The following is a 17,148-nucleotide window of genomic DNA, read 5'->3' as shown; positions in this document are numbered from 1 at the left end:
AAGGATTTATTAACAACAGACAGTAAGCTTATTCGTCGATTCGTCGATTCAATTAACAAAAATTATGTCATATAATACGAATATTAAGTTATCAACATGAAATTCGTTCATAGTGTCATAATGTTCATATAGATAAGAACTTTTCATATAAAAAAAGGCGGGAACATCTCAAGTTTCACTTAAAAATTGTTCTACTCGTCAATAGATGTCACTGCAAAACAATGCCGTATATTTTAAAAGTAAAAAGAGGCAACTCTCTATAACTATTATCAAAATATTAGTAATTCTTCTACAATTGTAGTATTTTTATTGATTATAGGATTTGAGAAGATCTAGATATACCTACATGTGATGTAGAAATCGGTTCCCACGTTATATGCAAATTAAAAAAAACGTAAAATCATACTAACATTTGGACACACTGATGATTAAACAAACGTGATTCCTTCCGCCGGAAATTCTCCACCAGCCATATTAAAAACAATGTCACTATTATATACCACATCACAGAGTCACGACCTTTGCACAAAAACAGAGTAGGACGAATACAGACTACATTCAAATTTTGAATATCGAATGTCTAAAGCGCGAATCTAAACCACAGATAACAATTACATATACGCGTAGAAAGCAAGAAATATGACGTGCACCTCTTGTTCTTCGATAATAAGCAATGCAATCGTCTTGCGCTAGTATCTCTTAGAAAACAGTGTAGTGGGTGAATAATACTTTTTATTAAGCTCTAGTTCTGATTTGTATGATTATTATCGAGCGCGAAAGCTATAATACTGTTGTAAAGTATATATTTGCTATTATTGTCTACATTATACATACATTAGCCGAATGAAAAACCTACTCGTTTACAGATAATTAATATTTGAAAGATTTATAAGATTCTTTAATATGTAAGTAAATTGTATATAAAGGATATAAAACCAACTACAAATTTCTCAGGTAGAATAATTATATAAACAGAATACTAAATTTTAATATTTACTTTATATTACAGACCTACTTTTTTTTAAAAATTCAAATAGACGAAATAATATCTTATTGGAGAGTTATACAAAACGGTATTGTATGATAAAAACACCTCTACGCTGCGGTGATCTATGAAGGCGCCGAGGCGTGACCGGCCGACGGTATCAAATGATTTTGTCAGAAATATGCCTCGCTCACCTGCCACTTTCATTTGTTGTTCTCGCTTAAATACCGTTTTTAATTTCACTATCTTTTGACTTGGGTTGAATAATAAACTGTTTGTTATATATTAACACTTTTCCCGTTTTCAGGCTATCAAGAAAAAAAGCAGTCACGTCTCCATGCAGGAGTCAAGCAAGAGTCTCACCTGATGTTATATGATACCTCCCGTGGACACTCAATGCCAGAGGACTCGATGGACGTCTTGATGATAGGGTGGAATTTTGTATTCTGCCTCGGCGTCCGATAATTGATTCTGTCTTGTCAATGTATTAGTCCTGTTATCCTGTGGTTTAGAATTGATGGAAAATATAGTATCTCCACGATATTTTTTTTTGATCGTAAGATCGTTGATAAATATCTATTATATTATGTGTGTCAAGTTTGCACAATAAGCGTTGTTTCACGATGTATCAGAGGTTTTTACATATCGATCGCCATGATTGTGCGCCAATTAAGACATTGGCGTTTATCAACTAAAGATATATGAGCAAAAATGTTCTCTAATTTGTAACGTTGCCTTGTAATTCAAGTCATTATCAATATTGTATTCAGTAAGTTTTAATGTAGGTAAACTTTTATATCTTAAATACTTTTTAATAGTTTAATTTTTTTTACATTTGTATGAATACATTTTGCGAAAGTTTCGTTGTCGTTATGGTTAGAGTTTAAAATATTCCTCTCTTAAGCAAAATGAAAGTACATATTGTGATATTTTAAATGTATATACTCTGTATTTTTAAAAGCGCCGCTTATATGTTATTGTAGAATGGGTAAAATTCACGAGTTTAGAATAGTCTATATTACTAATAATTTATACCTGGATGACTCATTACTAACGTGGCGCCACCAAGCGTGAGTTGAAACAGTTAACATAATTTCTAGTTAAATTGCGCGCATTTCACTAACACTAATAACGACTTTTTACTTACCACGATAGATGGTGCTATTTGTTCTAATACTATAGTAATAATAACTAGTTTACATACAGAAGTACTCAAGTTTCGGCAATATGCGGCGTTATTTTTATCGCAATTTTCTAGTAGATAAGTCGGTACTGCCTGTAGTGTTAAAACACAACGAAACTTCTTTCAATTTGTTTCCTTAAATTCATATTTAATACCGAAATGCATTTATTGATTTAGAATTTAAAACACGTTTGCCAATGACGTTTAGATGATGTACTTATTGACTGACCTTATGGTAAGAAAAAGTCGATAAAGTCATCGGTCGGTAAAATCGTCAAAGGTAACATTATAAAAAGTTTTGTTATTTATTTTAGACTTTATTGCAGAATACATTAAATTATATACTCTTTATTTAGTAAGTTAAACAACCTCACTTAAAAAGAAATACACAGAAAATGACCTAAATTTCGAATCAATACACAATACAATAATCGTTATTGAAAATTAAGATGACAAAGCGCAATAAGACAAAGGAAATCTCGCCTCCACAGGTTAATATTGCCAGAAGGTCAGATTAAAAACACTGCACGCTTTATATAAAATGTTTCAGGGGCCACTTGTCAACGAGAAGAATGACTGTAATCAATAGAATTATCGATATCCTACCATTTATACAGACATATACATATGTAAACATACACACAAAACAACACAACAAATTGTTGCATATGTCTTATCCATTTGTAAATAATTTATTTTCATAAAAAGTCCACTAATTCCACCAATTCGACTTAGGATTCTTCAAGAAAAGAGAGTACCAATACTTTTAAAAATTAATATCATTTAACACCACATTAAAAAGACTGCGGTCACATAACATAAACTTACTGAGAAGTTTTTTGTAGATCTTTTACGGGTTTGTATACATTTTAAATTTAGAATTATTAAAGTGGTAACAATATTTTTTTTACAGTACCTGAAGTTTAAGTGCCTAGAGAATAAACATTTAAATATATCTAAATATAAATATAAAGTACTTTTTGTGGGCAAAGTGGCATTTAAAAAATAATTAGAAAAATATATTTTTTTAATGAAGCATCTCAAATTTTATCAATTAAAATAAGTATGTTATATTTATTTTTCATTTAATTCAGATATATTATTTTCCTTAACTATAAAGTATGAAAAGATTTATATGATTTGAGCAGTGTTGGCCTAGTGGCTTGAGCGTGCGACTCTCAGTGATGAGAGATGAGATCGACACGAAACGAATCTACGACAGGTTTGATCCCGGCTGTGTACCAATAGAGTTTCTTTCTACGTTCGCATTTAATATTCTCTAGAACGGTAAAGGAAAACTTCATAAGGAAACCGGTTTGCCTTACACCCAAAAAAGTCGACGGCGTGCGTCATGTACAGATGGCTGATCTCCTGCTTGCCTATTAGATTAACTAATGATCATGAAACAGATACAGAAAACTGAGGCCCAGACCTAAAAAGGTTATAGCATGATTGATTTTTTTTTTATTTTATTGATAAATAACCATGGAGGAGCCCCCAAGTTGTGAGAGGTCATAAAACTTTAACATATAATAATCTAAAAGTAACCTATATGATTATTAGATTATGTTGTTACTTGTGCGCTGAGGAAATGGGGCGTTACTTTAGCCTCGCACTGTTAATACAAATCTGTGCCAATTGACCTACAAACACACGTAAGTATACACACTTCTTGTACGTTTGAGTGATAATTGTGGAAGATCGTTATATTTTTTTTTTCAAATAGATTTCTAATATTGATATGTTCCTAATATGGCTTTTGCAAAATATATTCTATATTTTTTTATTAATTTAAAACTATGTAACAGTGCTCACTTGCTGTAACTTTGCACTATAGAAATAAAATTGACGTTGAATTGTTAAGAAATTTAATAATATAACAATATTTTTTATGGGACCAAACAAGCCCAAAAAGGGCAGTTCTCGCAATTCATAGACACCTATTTACATCGGTTTGAGGAAGGGTTATTGTCTCTTTATAAGCAAATCGAGGTCGTCGATCTCCTAGGGAAGATCCCACCGGAAGTCGTTTCCACAGTCTTAGTACGCAAAAGAAAATGCCTTCACTATCGCATACATCATACCAACGCATCATTTTGACTAGACAAAATGTGTTTAATGATTAAAAGTGTATATTAACACATCTCAGTCGAATACATAAAGATGGGTGCGTTCATTAGACAAACCTCTACTTTATATCAATAACTAAGGTTGCAAAACGTATTGTACGTGAGATGAAATTGGTAATGTAATGAATTTAATAAAAAATAAAAAAATTTAAACGTTTTAGTCCATATATAACGATAACTAATACTAGATAACCATCATCATCACCCGAATTAGGTAATAATTAAATGTATTTAATATTTTTTCTTGTTTTTTGTATATATGTATTCCACCTTTGGCTATATGTAAAATAATAAACACCTCAAAGGTAAGTCTTTCCTCCAACTTCGATTTTGTTCGCTTTGGATTGGACTCTTGGCCCGTGGGGTTCAAGTGCACAGGCGCTAATTAAAGATTTAAGTTGACGCCCGGTTGCACCAGTGACCACAGAGCTGGTGCTTTCCCCGCTCAACAAATAAGTATCGCAACAGGAAATGCTGTCAGCGTTAAAGGTACACTGGGACCAAACTTTATAAAATTGTTCTAACATTCTCTTTATCAATTTTTAATATTATTACAATGTAGTTTAAGAAAATTGTAAATATTGTATATTTGTGTGCTGGCTATAATAAAATTTACTAACTCTAACTATAATTTTATAATTCATGTTAGCTCTACGAATGTACGAAATAAATAAACAATACACTTCAGAAATTGAAGAGATGTGGTTAGCTAATGATTGATCGATTTTCTCGATTCGATCTCACGCCGTTATTGCTTATTGGGTCCCCGATAAATTACTCTACCATTACAGAAATAAGTAGTCTTATATATCCATCGATCAATGTATAACATTTATTTTAGTACTGTACACATATGTACTATACAAATCTCTCTCTCTCTCTCTTCAATTGGCGGCTCATGTCAGCGTTGTGGTCAGCGAGGTGTTTTCATCGGTTTCTGTCCAACGCAGAAATTTATGGCAGTTTATAGTGTTGAGGACGAGGACTAGTGGTAAACAGCCACGTGATCGTTTACTGTCCAAGTTTTCATTTCCTCTGGGTTATTGTATGGGCGAAATAAGATATAATTTGTTGTCGGCATATGATAGACAGCAGCAGTGTTAGCCTAGTGGCTTTAGCGTGCGACTCTCATCCCTGAGGTCGTAGGTTCGGTCCCCGGGTGTGCACCAATGGATTTCTTTCTATGTGCGCATTTAAAATTAGCTCGAACGGTGAAGGAAAACTTCGTGAGGAAACCGGCTTGCCTTAGACCCAAAAAGTCGACGTCGTGCGTCAGGCACAGAAGGCTGATCACCTACTTGCCTATTCAATGCACAAACGATCATAAAACATGTACAGAAATCTGAGGCTCAGACCTAAAAAAGGTTGTAGCGCAATTGATTTATTTTTTATTTATATGATAGACAGGCGATTACATATGCGGAGTATTGGTGAGCTTCGCAGTCCATGCTATTCTTAGCTTTTCCCCTAAGCACAACTAAGTGTTGATGACGTTTACTAGTAATTAAGACATTACTGATTGTGATAGACGAAAGATGTTGACAGGACACGATGGATCGAACGTTCAAAAATTTCAAAACAAAATGCAGCCTGCCCTTGCAATAATACAGCCGAAGGCGAGACGATATATATGATGAGTTAGGATTATTGAAGCATTTGAAGGATAAAATTGCGGAATTAGGGGCCCATTTCAAGAACTGTGCTGTGTCAATAAGATAATGCACGGTGAAAATTAATAAAAACGTCGTTTTTATTAATTCGTCGTTCGTTAAGCCTCCAGCGAAATTTTCCTGCTCTCATACCTCAAGAGAATGTTCACTGGGCAGAAATTTTGGGCTGATCAAACTGAAGCCGCCTTCAAGCTAAAGACAAATGCTATGACCGCTTTTATCTGTGTATCGCTCTCGAAAACAACTACAAATTTTGAATAAGAATTCAAATTCTATAAAAAAACGGTGTCTTCTATGTTAGCCTACGAACTTTTCAGCCCACCTAATATGGCTTCGAAAGGTACAACCGAATATTAAAATAGACAGAAGAAAATACTTAAATAGATCTTAAATTAGGTTTTTTTATTGGATGCGAACCCACGGGACGCCCAAAAAGGGTTGTCATCGCAATCCATTAACACCCATTTTGGTGGATGCGTTGCCGTTTGTGGGAGAAGTATTCTCTGTATGAATATCATACAAAAAATCTTAACAGAAATAAATATTACTATTTATATTGGCTATATAGGTACATTACTTATTACCAGGGAATTGGCAAATCATATATTTATAAACCGAGGATCTGAAGAAAGTTTTTTATTATTATTTATAAGTGTTTATCTTGCAATTAGTCAGCTAGACTATGATCAGATATGTTGAGAGCTGTTAGGCGTTCAGAGAAAAATCTCCATCGAGACTGCTCCTCTCTATCAACCGTGTCTATCAAGACTTCGGATTTATTACCTTTTATGCCTATTTATTAGGTCTGGTATGGTTAGGTCAGATCTTAAGAAAGTTTAAAAAAATCCTGACGATGATTTCCTTCTGACTGATAAATTGGATATAGAACATTTATATAGCACAGAGTCACTCGCTAAAGCCACTAGCAAGACTGTTTTTAATCTAAAACCTAAACAACATTAAAAGTCTAAATGTAGTAAGACTTGATATTTGACAAGAAAACTTCAAATGTCAAATAAATTATTGATTAATAATAAAGTTACAATATGGTATTGATTTACGCAATTGATCCCTTATTAATATTAATAATGATATAATTAACATATTATTTTAACAGTGTTTATATTTTATGAATAAATAAAAAATTTAATACACGAATACTACGAATTTGAAAAACTTTTTATATTTTTTACTGTTTAAATTAAATGTAGCCACGTTATGAAGTTATATTCCGTTAGAGGAATTGACTTGATGACCGCAATGGGACATACATTCCTTACGGATTAATGCTGGTCACACTGGCATACTATGTCACTTGAGATTATAAAAACTAGCAATAAAACGCAAAGTCCTTTGACAGGAAATATAAATTCTTCCATAAAATTGACTGCTGGAATTTTAAAAATCATTTCAGATTATTTATTTGAGGATAAAACATTTTTTTTTTATTTACATTAATTGGGTTTAAAACCTGCCAAAAATCTTGAAGTTGATAAGATAGCGTCGCACTAGTCCCTTTGACATACGTCACTGCATGCATTGTATTTACTTTTAAGTTCATACAAAAATACAGAGAAATAAAACTTCAAGGAAGTAGTAGTACACGTAACGACAATTTACAGGCAAGGTCGTCGTCGATTCGACTAAAACAAATTGGTACGCTTTTCTTGAAGGACCCTAAGTCGAATTGATGGAAATACTTCAATTGGCAGCTGGTTTCACATAGTTGTGGTTCTACAAACTTAAACACTGCTTGACCAAAGTCTGTATTTATTCCCAATATATTTTATATAATAAAATAAGCTACTATACTGCGTATGGATGCGAGTATGGAAAGAATAAAAATGGTTATAAAACATTAATTGACTGAGCTAAAAACACCGGGCTGGTACGCTCTACTTATCGCAATGACGCCTGTACACACTTTGTTCCAGCAGGGTTATTCTATATTTCAGACGCAATTATTGGCTTGAATTACCAATTCTAATATTAATAATAGAACTAATCTGTTTTGCACCGTTTGCATTTTTAAAAATGTTATATTGATAAAAAGATTATCGCATGATATTGTTTTAGAATGCTGGTCGAAATCTTGGCGGGAGGACACTCAATCATGATACCAACTTCGAGTTTTTGTCCCGCACAAAGATGCACGTAGTGTGGACAGTTTCCGCAGTAAGACGCCCATTATTTTGTACGTAAAGTTCTGGCTAATTAGGCCAGCCTGGCTTCTACCAGAATTTTAGATGTTTTCCACTTCGCAGACTCACAAGGTCATCATCAGGATGTTAAGGGAACTCAAATAATATACAAAGTTGGGATTGCTATTGGAAATTACAGAATACTGCCGCTGTAACACTATTGAGGATGTGTAGAAAGCCTGCATTCATTCCTTTATAAGTCTTCTGTTTCATTAATGAAAACTGATAAACAGCATCACATAGCAAAATCTATATAGTTTTTATGAACAAACTATGGCCCGCAGTCCCGTCCGCGATAATATCCACAATAAAAATAAAAAAAGTATACAAACGCAACCCATACCGGGTTTTGGAATCAGATCTTTCTCAAATTCGTGATATTTTTTCTAATAATATTATCAGCCTTATGTATACCGATTTGTTAACACGAACGAGTGTTAAATATGCACTTAGAAAGTGTATTGATGACGTTCGAACCTACGACCTTCGGGATGAGAGTCGCAGGCTCAATCCAACACTGTTTTTTTTCTTGCCAAGCCCCACCAAAATGTGGAACCTTGCTGCCCACTGAAGTATATAATAATCAACTTAGAGTCCTTGAAGAAGGGAGCGTACCAATTCTTAAAAGGCAGTATCGGCAATGTGAGTATCTATTACTTAACATCAGGGCAGCCTCCTGCCCGTTTGCCCCTTGTTCTATAAAACACTGCTCAGATTAATGATCAAATAATCGTTCTAGACAACCCAAAATATAGTTAATTTAAATGAATTGCAAAACTCAAACTAAAACAGTTAAAAAATTATCATACAAATTTTCTTAAAGCTACTTATTCAGTAAAGCGTGGAAAGTGGTTTTGCATAAACCCGGTAACAGTCTCTCATTAATAGAAGTCGGAATAATTTTATTAGTAGAATATTATGAGTAATTTTTTTTATATAAACTTTTCGAGCCCACATAAAAAACCAGTGGCTAAACAATTTTTTTAGATCTGCGCTTCAGATTTATGTATTTCATGATGAATCAATCTAATAGGCAACGTAATAAGAAGGTGCCTGACACACGCCGTCGACTAAGGATCTAAGGTTACATCCTCACGATGTTTTCCTTCACCGAGCGAATGTTAAAACAGCACATAGACATAAAGTCCATTGGTGCACAGTCGGAGATCGAAAAAACGACTTCGTCGATGAAAGTCGCACGCTGAAGCCACTGGGCGAACACTGCTCCTAACCTACATAATAATAATAAAAAATAAAAAAATATTTTTAATTCGGACCCTTATTGCTGGCGTTTCCTCGCTCTATCATTTGATTAGTTTTCTTTCTGTAATTTTTATATTGTTATTTACGTAAATGTATTATTGCCCTACCCCTTTATTGCACTCTCTCGACACGATTGCTAAGCACTTGATATATTTAAATTAAATGAATCCGGTAACGTAGTGTTATTTCAATATAATTTTTATAAATAATCGATCATCTATATCGATTAATATATTTATTGTATATCTGTGGCCATAGGTCAGAAAATAATAAATGCAATTTCACTACTTTACAGTACAAACAATTAAATTATTAAGAAGTCTTGAAGGCTTGAAACATTCGATTTATTAATAAATCATACCGAGAAAAAATGTACTTATCATTGTCTGATATAATATTATCTATGACCACAGATATATTTACTTATTCACAGATTACTATGGAAAAATTAATATTTTTCCTCTCTAGGTTACCTGGAAGTCTGGGCCCGCATTGCCTTCCTAATCATTGACCTGGATGTACACTAATCCATAGTTTGCACATATGTCGAAAATTTAATTTCGCAACATCCTTTGAAGAAATTAAGCATTCGCGAAAATCTTGAGAATGTTCAATTATCCGGTATTGCACAGTGCACCATCTTAGTGATTCATAAATTTTTGACTAATCTGAGCTTACTATGTAGAAATAGTCATACGATATATGAAATGTATAAGAATAAGTGTAACTTTCTTAAAAGGACTTTAATAGATCATAAAGCATTGAAAGCAATTTGATTGTGTTGATACAGTATGATAAAATTTGTCAAATTAACATAGATACGAGCACACCGTAATAAAATAATTCGAGTTCCCTGCAATAAAAAATCACAGATTATATTTAGATTTTCGTTCATAGAGTTCGGACTCTAGAGTCTTAACTCCGGCTATGGAATACGTACGCAGAATCTAAATTCCCTTTATAAGAGAAAATTCCTTAAATAGGCATTTGATATAAAATAAAGCATTGAAAATAATGACATTGTGTTCATAAGGTATAATAAAAATTGTCAAATTGACGTCACACGAACACGCCTAAATAAAACACGTCAAGCATCAGAGTATACATAGAGTTTGGATTCTAGAGTCTCTGGTGTGATTTATGAAAAACAATCTGTGGAGATTGTACGGAAAAACTCGTCAATATAATAAGCCCAGTCCAGTTCCTATATACGTGATGTAACTTATTGAAATCTATCATTATGAATGCTTACGTTAATGTTACACGTTACTTCGTAATCGATTATCTAAGATTAACCAACGTAAAATGCCAACATTTCTACGGGATTTCGCATATTCGGTGCATAATTCTGTTTATTTATTTCGTATTCGTATAACTAACACAAATTATATACAACGAAAAACAATTATACTAAACATATAGATACATAATGGAACACATAACACACACAAAAAGGCTGAAATTTACGAAACGAAAAATCAATCAAAATTATTATATATGTAATACCTAATTCGGCTGTACTGTGTGTGAAAGGATATGTACACGAGGGTGTGTATATGAGGTGTGATGCAGGTGATTGAGTGAATCACTAAAACCCTTATCAATAAGTGAATATAAAAAAAACGTGTTCAAAATTAAATTAAAGAGAACAATTTCTCTCTGTAAATTTTTATACAATTATAAAATAATGGTCCTGGTTTTATTTCTCAAATTTCTGTATTTGTTTTGTATTGACTATGTGTAAGTATATATCTTGTCTATGTGCGCGTTTAATATTCGCTAGAACGTTGAAGTAAAACATCGTGAGGAAACCGATAGGACTTAGAAGACCCAAACAGTCGTCAGCGTGTGTTAGACACAGGAGGCTGATAATCTACTTGCCTAGTAGATTGACAAATGATCGTGAAATAGATACAGAGATCTGAGGCACAGACCTAAAAAAATTGTAGCGCGACTATTTTTTACTTATTTTTATAGGTAAGTATCAGTCTCCTGTGCCTGACACACCCTGTCGAGTGTTTGCGTCTAAGGTAAGGCACTTTTCTCACCATGGTTTTATTCATCGTTCGAGCGGCTATTAAATGGGCACACAGCAAAACTCATGGCGCAGCCGGGGATCGAACCTACGACCTCCGAGATGAGACTGCAAAGAGCGAGCATTCACCGAATACTTTAAATAAAATTCTTAAGATATTATTTAAATATAGTTAATATTACGCGTGGACCATCGAAATACCATTATCATGTAAGTAATTAATTGTAATAATATTTTTAGATATACAGGTTCTTTAAGAAGACATAACATTACTCAATGAATGACAGAACTCAGACACCACAACCACCAACCACCGGTAAGACCCATCAACTTACGAAGCGGTATAAAATAAACCTTGGCTCAAGGTGATAAAGACGAAATTCGCAAACATTATTGCCAATAATAGTTATTGTTATATATAATAGTCGAATCTTAAAGCTCTTTTGCGGTGAGGACTATGACTTTTTTTAACTTTCAAGCGAGGAAAACATAAGGCCACTTTAAAATTTGTTTTACTGGTTTATATATTAACGTTATCAAAATTGTAAATTTAAATCTCTGTTCTCTTTATACGTAAAATAAAATGTTTTCACTCTAACGATAGCTTAATTTACGCATCTTTCGGTATGAAATAAAATATAGCTTATAATTTAATTAACTTACCGGTACAATTGCAATCCGTAAAACCACTACACAGACACAGAACACATATCACAAATAAAAAACATGTCCGCTAAGTCTTAGATAAAAGTAGAATAATAAAATGTCAAATATTTAAATTTCGAATGTGAACGCGCGCGAATATATCGTCTGCCGGCTAGTGAATGCGTGCGCAGATGATATCGCGTGTCGCGTCCGTGTGTTACGGTAATGTTTGGCATTAGTAACACGGATTTGAAGCTTACATCGCAATCAAAACTCTGTAAAATTTAAAAAAGGAATACTTACGTAAAAAAATATTTTTAAGTAAATGAAGCATTTAAAACGCTGATAGAATCTACTAAAGAATACTTACAAAAACATTGTTAAGTAAATGATATACCATTTCTACTAATTTAGCAAAGTCTTCCCTAGAACTATAAGAATATATCTGTACATATTTGATTTTGAAAAATCATTGGTTTCACCCACATTTCTCTTTGTTTTAAGTACTAAGAATGTATACAAGGCCGCCATTACACGGTATTACGATTATCTTTTAAGTGAAATATAAAAGTTTTACAATGTTTTTTTTTACCAGCACCTTTTTGTATCTAAATTTTTCTAGCATTTGACACCAAGTAGAAAAAGACACATGTCATTGCTTTCATTTGAGGCTGGGCAATACATCTTATAATACCTGTTGTAACTTACTAACTTGTTTATAAAAATTGTTAGAAAATATACTATAAAAGTTGTGGCCTGTTTTGTGTTTTACTCCTTATAAAGTAGAAAGTAGATTTTCAACAACCTTATATAGGTTTTTGTACTATTTGCCAATACCTTTGTATATCTATCAAAGACAAAGGTATATTATTTGTATGTTTTTAACCAATAAAAACACTGGACCTATTTCATTATAATGTTATATTATCCCTGAGTAACATATTCTATACATTAGGTGGACTGAAAAGTTTGGAGCTTAACATTTTTTTATAGAATTTGATATGAATATTCAATATAGTTTCCTACGAGAGCGATACACGATAATAGCGGTTATACAGTTTTTCTATCCAGTTGTATAATTTGTGTTTAGCCCGAAAGTTGCTACAGTTTCAGCGACCTCTTCATCAATGCTAAATTTATTATATATTAGAGCATTTACTTGAGGTCTGAGAACAGAAAAACGTCGTTTGGGGGCCAAATCTGGAAAATACCGTGGATACGGAAGCAATCCTATTGTCTTTTGATGTTATTTGTCTTCTTCCTAAATTATCATCTTGCAAAGGTTGACAACCAATTTTGGATATAGACAATATTCAAGATATTTTAAGGACTTGTCTGTACAATCAGTGTTCGCTTCCAGTTTTTCTGGGCATAGTCTGTCAGCTGTTAGACAGCGTCCCAGATTCCATAGAGCGACAAAGAGAAGACGTTTCATATATTTTACGTATATGTATTTATACAACAATAAATATTATATATTTCAACCAATCTGTTAGTATCATTAGTATAACTTATAAAATATATTTTAACATAATAATTTGGTAAAAGTATGTATATCAAATTTATAAAGAATATAATAAATAAACAAAACGCGGCATCGTTTTGTCTGCGTGTACTTCTGTTAATAAAACCATTGTTTACGGCTATTATTTAAATCATCACACTTGTTTCCCGAAGGGACAGGAAGAGACCACTGATCTGCTCTTGCTACGGTTCTGACACACCTCGCGTCATCCACATGATACATACTCGTCAGTTATGGGTACTTCTAACTTGTCCCTTACCAGAACCTCCTGGTGCAAGTACGACAAAGCCTAACCAACCGGACTTTCCGGCTATATCCTACTTGTAAGCTTCTCATTGGACTACATGGCCAAACCACCTAAGCTTTTCTTCCTTTTGTATCCCTGATGTCCTCTTTAATCTTATTTTTCTAATATAATTCTATGAGCACGCGCAGCCGGATATTTCAATGTCAAAAATTTTCATTGTCAAAAGTGAAATCGTTTATTTCAATTATTATAAAGGCATTTTAAGTTAAGGCAAGTTACAATTACAAGAAAAAATATTAAAAAAAAAATATTAGTTGCCTTCCAAAAGTTCACATGGAGAAAAATGGGTAAGAAACTCCATATTTACTCTCTTAAAATAGTCTTTATTGTTAATGGATTTGATACATGAAGACCATGTACCCAGAACAAAAAAATGCAGCAGAAAAACGTATTATTATGTAGATACATGGTGCTCACATATTTACATCCCAAGGTCGCAAAGCTACAGTATTGAGACATATATACATACATAAAAACGGTAACGTTTTTGGGAGTTAGAAACCGGCCGCGGCGGTCTGTAAACAGTCGCACACCACTTGGCCAACACTGTACCAATTCTTAATATGTAAAGTATTAGAAAATAACTTTCGATACATTTGAATAACTGATTTATAAGTATATTGATTTAAAGTTATGTAATGTATATAGTATCGAACACATAATAATTTCATCTTTACTCGGAAGTTGAATTACGTGATTTTGTTATAAAAGAGTATGGGCACACCTGTGCAAAACAGGTTATAGACAAATTAAAATCTATAGTATACATTCACGAAATTAACTATGTTAATTTAATGGGGTCCTCTTGACACACACCGTCAACTTCTTTCTTCCGAAGTTTCCCTTCATCGCATGCACAGTGTACAGCCGGGCTTACTAAGGAATGAGAGCTGAAGCCACTAAACTGACACTGCACACATACACACACACTCTAAAAGAGCAGAAATTATATATAAAACATTGGGATAAAGAAATGTTTATAAATAAATGCTGTGTCACAAAAATCAATAACTTACTTCACAACTAGAAGCGCGGGAGTCTCTATTTTGATTTCTCTCACTAAGACAATTACCCATATAAAGTATACAGTCCAAGCTATATATCTTATCTTGCAGTAAACAAAATCCGCAATTTTATAAATTTCATAGGATTCTAAACAAAGGATAAATTTTATTATATTACGGCCACACTTTCGTAAATTGATAAACTTACCGAACTCACGCGTAAAATAATAAGTAAGCGATAACCAAACGGCATGTGAGCTCTGATTGGTTGAAAAAGTTACTAACCTTTTTTTAAATGAGGTGAAAATGCGCTTACGCAGACCCGCGCCATGGATGTCGAGCTTGACGCTTGGAATGTGGGGTTGGATCTACACTCCTATCCCTCTGCTATTCAGAGGGGTAGCGAGACCTCACCCACTAAAAATACCTCAACCCTTCGAACGCCCTTAAGATTTCTAACTTGCGTAATTTGTTATATTCCGGTGACTTATATACTATTAAAAATATTCACTCCTGAAGTTTTATCATTATTAATAGCGCAAAACTTGTTTTTGAATAAACGTACAACTTGACATGCAAATTGGGCTTACGATCTTTTTAATAGATTTAGAAATACATCTGTCACTTGTCCCATTAGGATATTACACTACTACTGCACGGGACACTACCGGGACTACAAAGACAAAACACAGCACATTTAACATTATTCATAATATAACAGTAGTAAGAAGTTAGACAAAACAATTTTATAGCATATAGAAAAAAACAAGCTGCCCACTGAAGTATATCCGAACCAATTCGATTTAGGAACCAAGAAAAGCGCGTACCAATTCGTAAAAGGACGGCAACGCACGCATTATTATTATTATTATTAATTAAATTTCATTTTCGTAACCCACAACACCATCAAATATTTAGGCTTTAAAAGGCCACTGACCTAGGCGATCTTTTGCGAACACAAAAATAATATTTTGATTATATTTATTAATAAAAACTAAATACGGAAAAATCTAAAGCGTTCAAATGGATACAGCGATGTTTGAGAAAGTGAAAATACCAGTTTCATGCATATTAAACAGTCTTCGACGAATATAAATTGGCCGAGATACTAAAATACATTAATTTATTTATAAAAATTTTGAAGTAGAATTATAGGAATTAAAATTAAACCAATGGGTTATCAATTTTAAAACAACCTTTTCGATCTGGGTCTTAGGTGGAAAGTCAAAGGAGTTGTGTGGAGCCTGCAGCTAAGTTTCATCATCGGACATCGGTATAACCTCGACATCCGTCGTCCAACAACTGAGATTTATTGGAGGCAGCTTTAGCCGTGCACCACCCCTATGTGGAATGAGAAGTATTTCCGAACAAATACGACTAAGGGTCTTTGAAGAAAGAGGCATTTCAATACTTTATGGCCCGCAGCGCACTTTGCGAGTCCTTATTGAGAATGTAACAACAGGTGAACCTCCTATTCTTTTGCCCCCTGTTGTATAATAAAAAAAGGATGTATGTATCTCTTTCGTCATCATTTGTGTTTTCTAATAGGCAAGTAGGTGATCAGCTTTCAGTGCCACACGCAGTCCATCTTTAGTGGTTCATTATAGTCGAAACAAGAGCTTTTACTTAGAAGTTAACACAAACCGTTCAAAGCTCTTGCGTTCGTGCCTCAGTGAAATAAAAATTGTTTTAGCCTAGACCAGACCTACTGGCCTTTATTTATTTAAATGTATCGTAAACGATATTCACATAGCATGGTTAAATGGTCTCACAATGTAGAACAGAAGTTAGTACTACGAGCATGTAGGTAATTTAAGTTTGTATTAATAACCAAATACTCAGTGTGCCACGTGATAGACATCTTTATTCAATACTAAATGTCGTCATCTACGGCATTAAGATACTCCAGTCTTTTGAAACGTATCTGCCCAGTGACCTATTGGTCAAGGGACTTCTCTCATAGTTAAAATGTATTTTTATAACGTAACTATCAAAGTAAGTCGCGGTAATTAAGGCATAATTAATGTATCGTTATGACGTAAACGAAAGTGAGCGTTAGGCCTTCAAACCTTTTCGAAATGATACACTGTATTTATTTCATAAATAAAAATGTGCTGTCAAATTTAGCAATGAAACGTCTATGATTCTATACTTTATGGTTTACTCATTATGACAAATACTTCAACGCTTTACTGTTGAGA

General features: G+C 33.4%; 1 protein-coding gene across 3 annotated transcripts in view; it reads right to left on the bottom strand.

Annotated features, from left to right (window-relative positions):
* LOC123712902 (espin) overlaps positions 1 to 17,148 on the bottom strand; it is a 102,028-nt gene that overhangs the window by 73,689 nt on the left and 11,191 nt on the right. The window contains exon 1 of one of the 3 annotated variants that reach the window (XM_045666268.1): positions 12,130 to 12,218. The exons of the other annotated variants lie outside the window; for them this stretch is intronic. The gene's annotated coding sequence lies outside the window, so the exon portion shown is untranslated. Of the gene's footprint in view, positions 1 to 12,129; positions 12,219 to 17,148 lie in introns of those variants that run through there. 3 annotated transcript variants of the gene reach the window in all.

Source organism: Pieris brassicae, chromosome 8 (assembly GCF_905147105.1).
Source record: "Pieris brassicae chromosome 8, ilPieBrab1.1, whole genome shotgun sequence".
NCBI classification, from domain to species: Eukaryota; Metazoa; Arthropoda; class Insecta; order Lepidoptera; family Pieridae; genus Pieris; species Pieris brassicae.
Note: the sequence above shows the minus strand (reverse complement) of the source record. Positions and strands in the feature narration are given on the sequence as shown.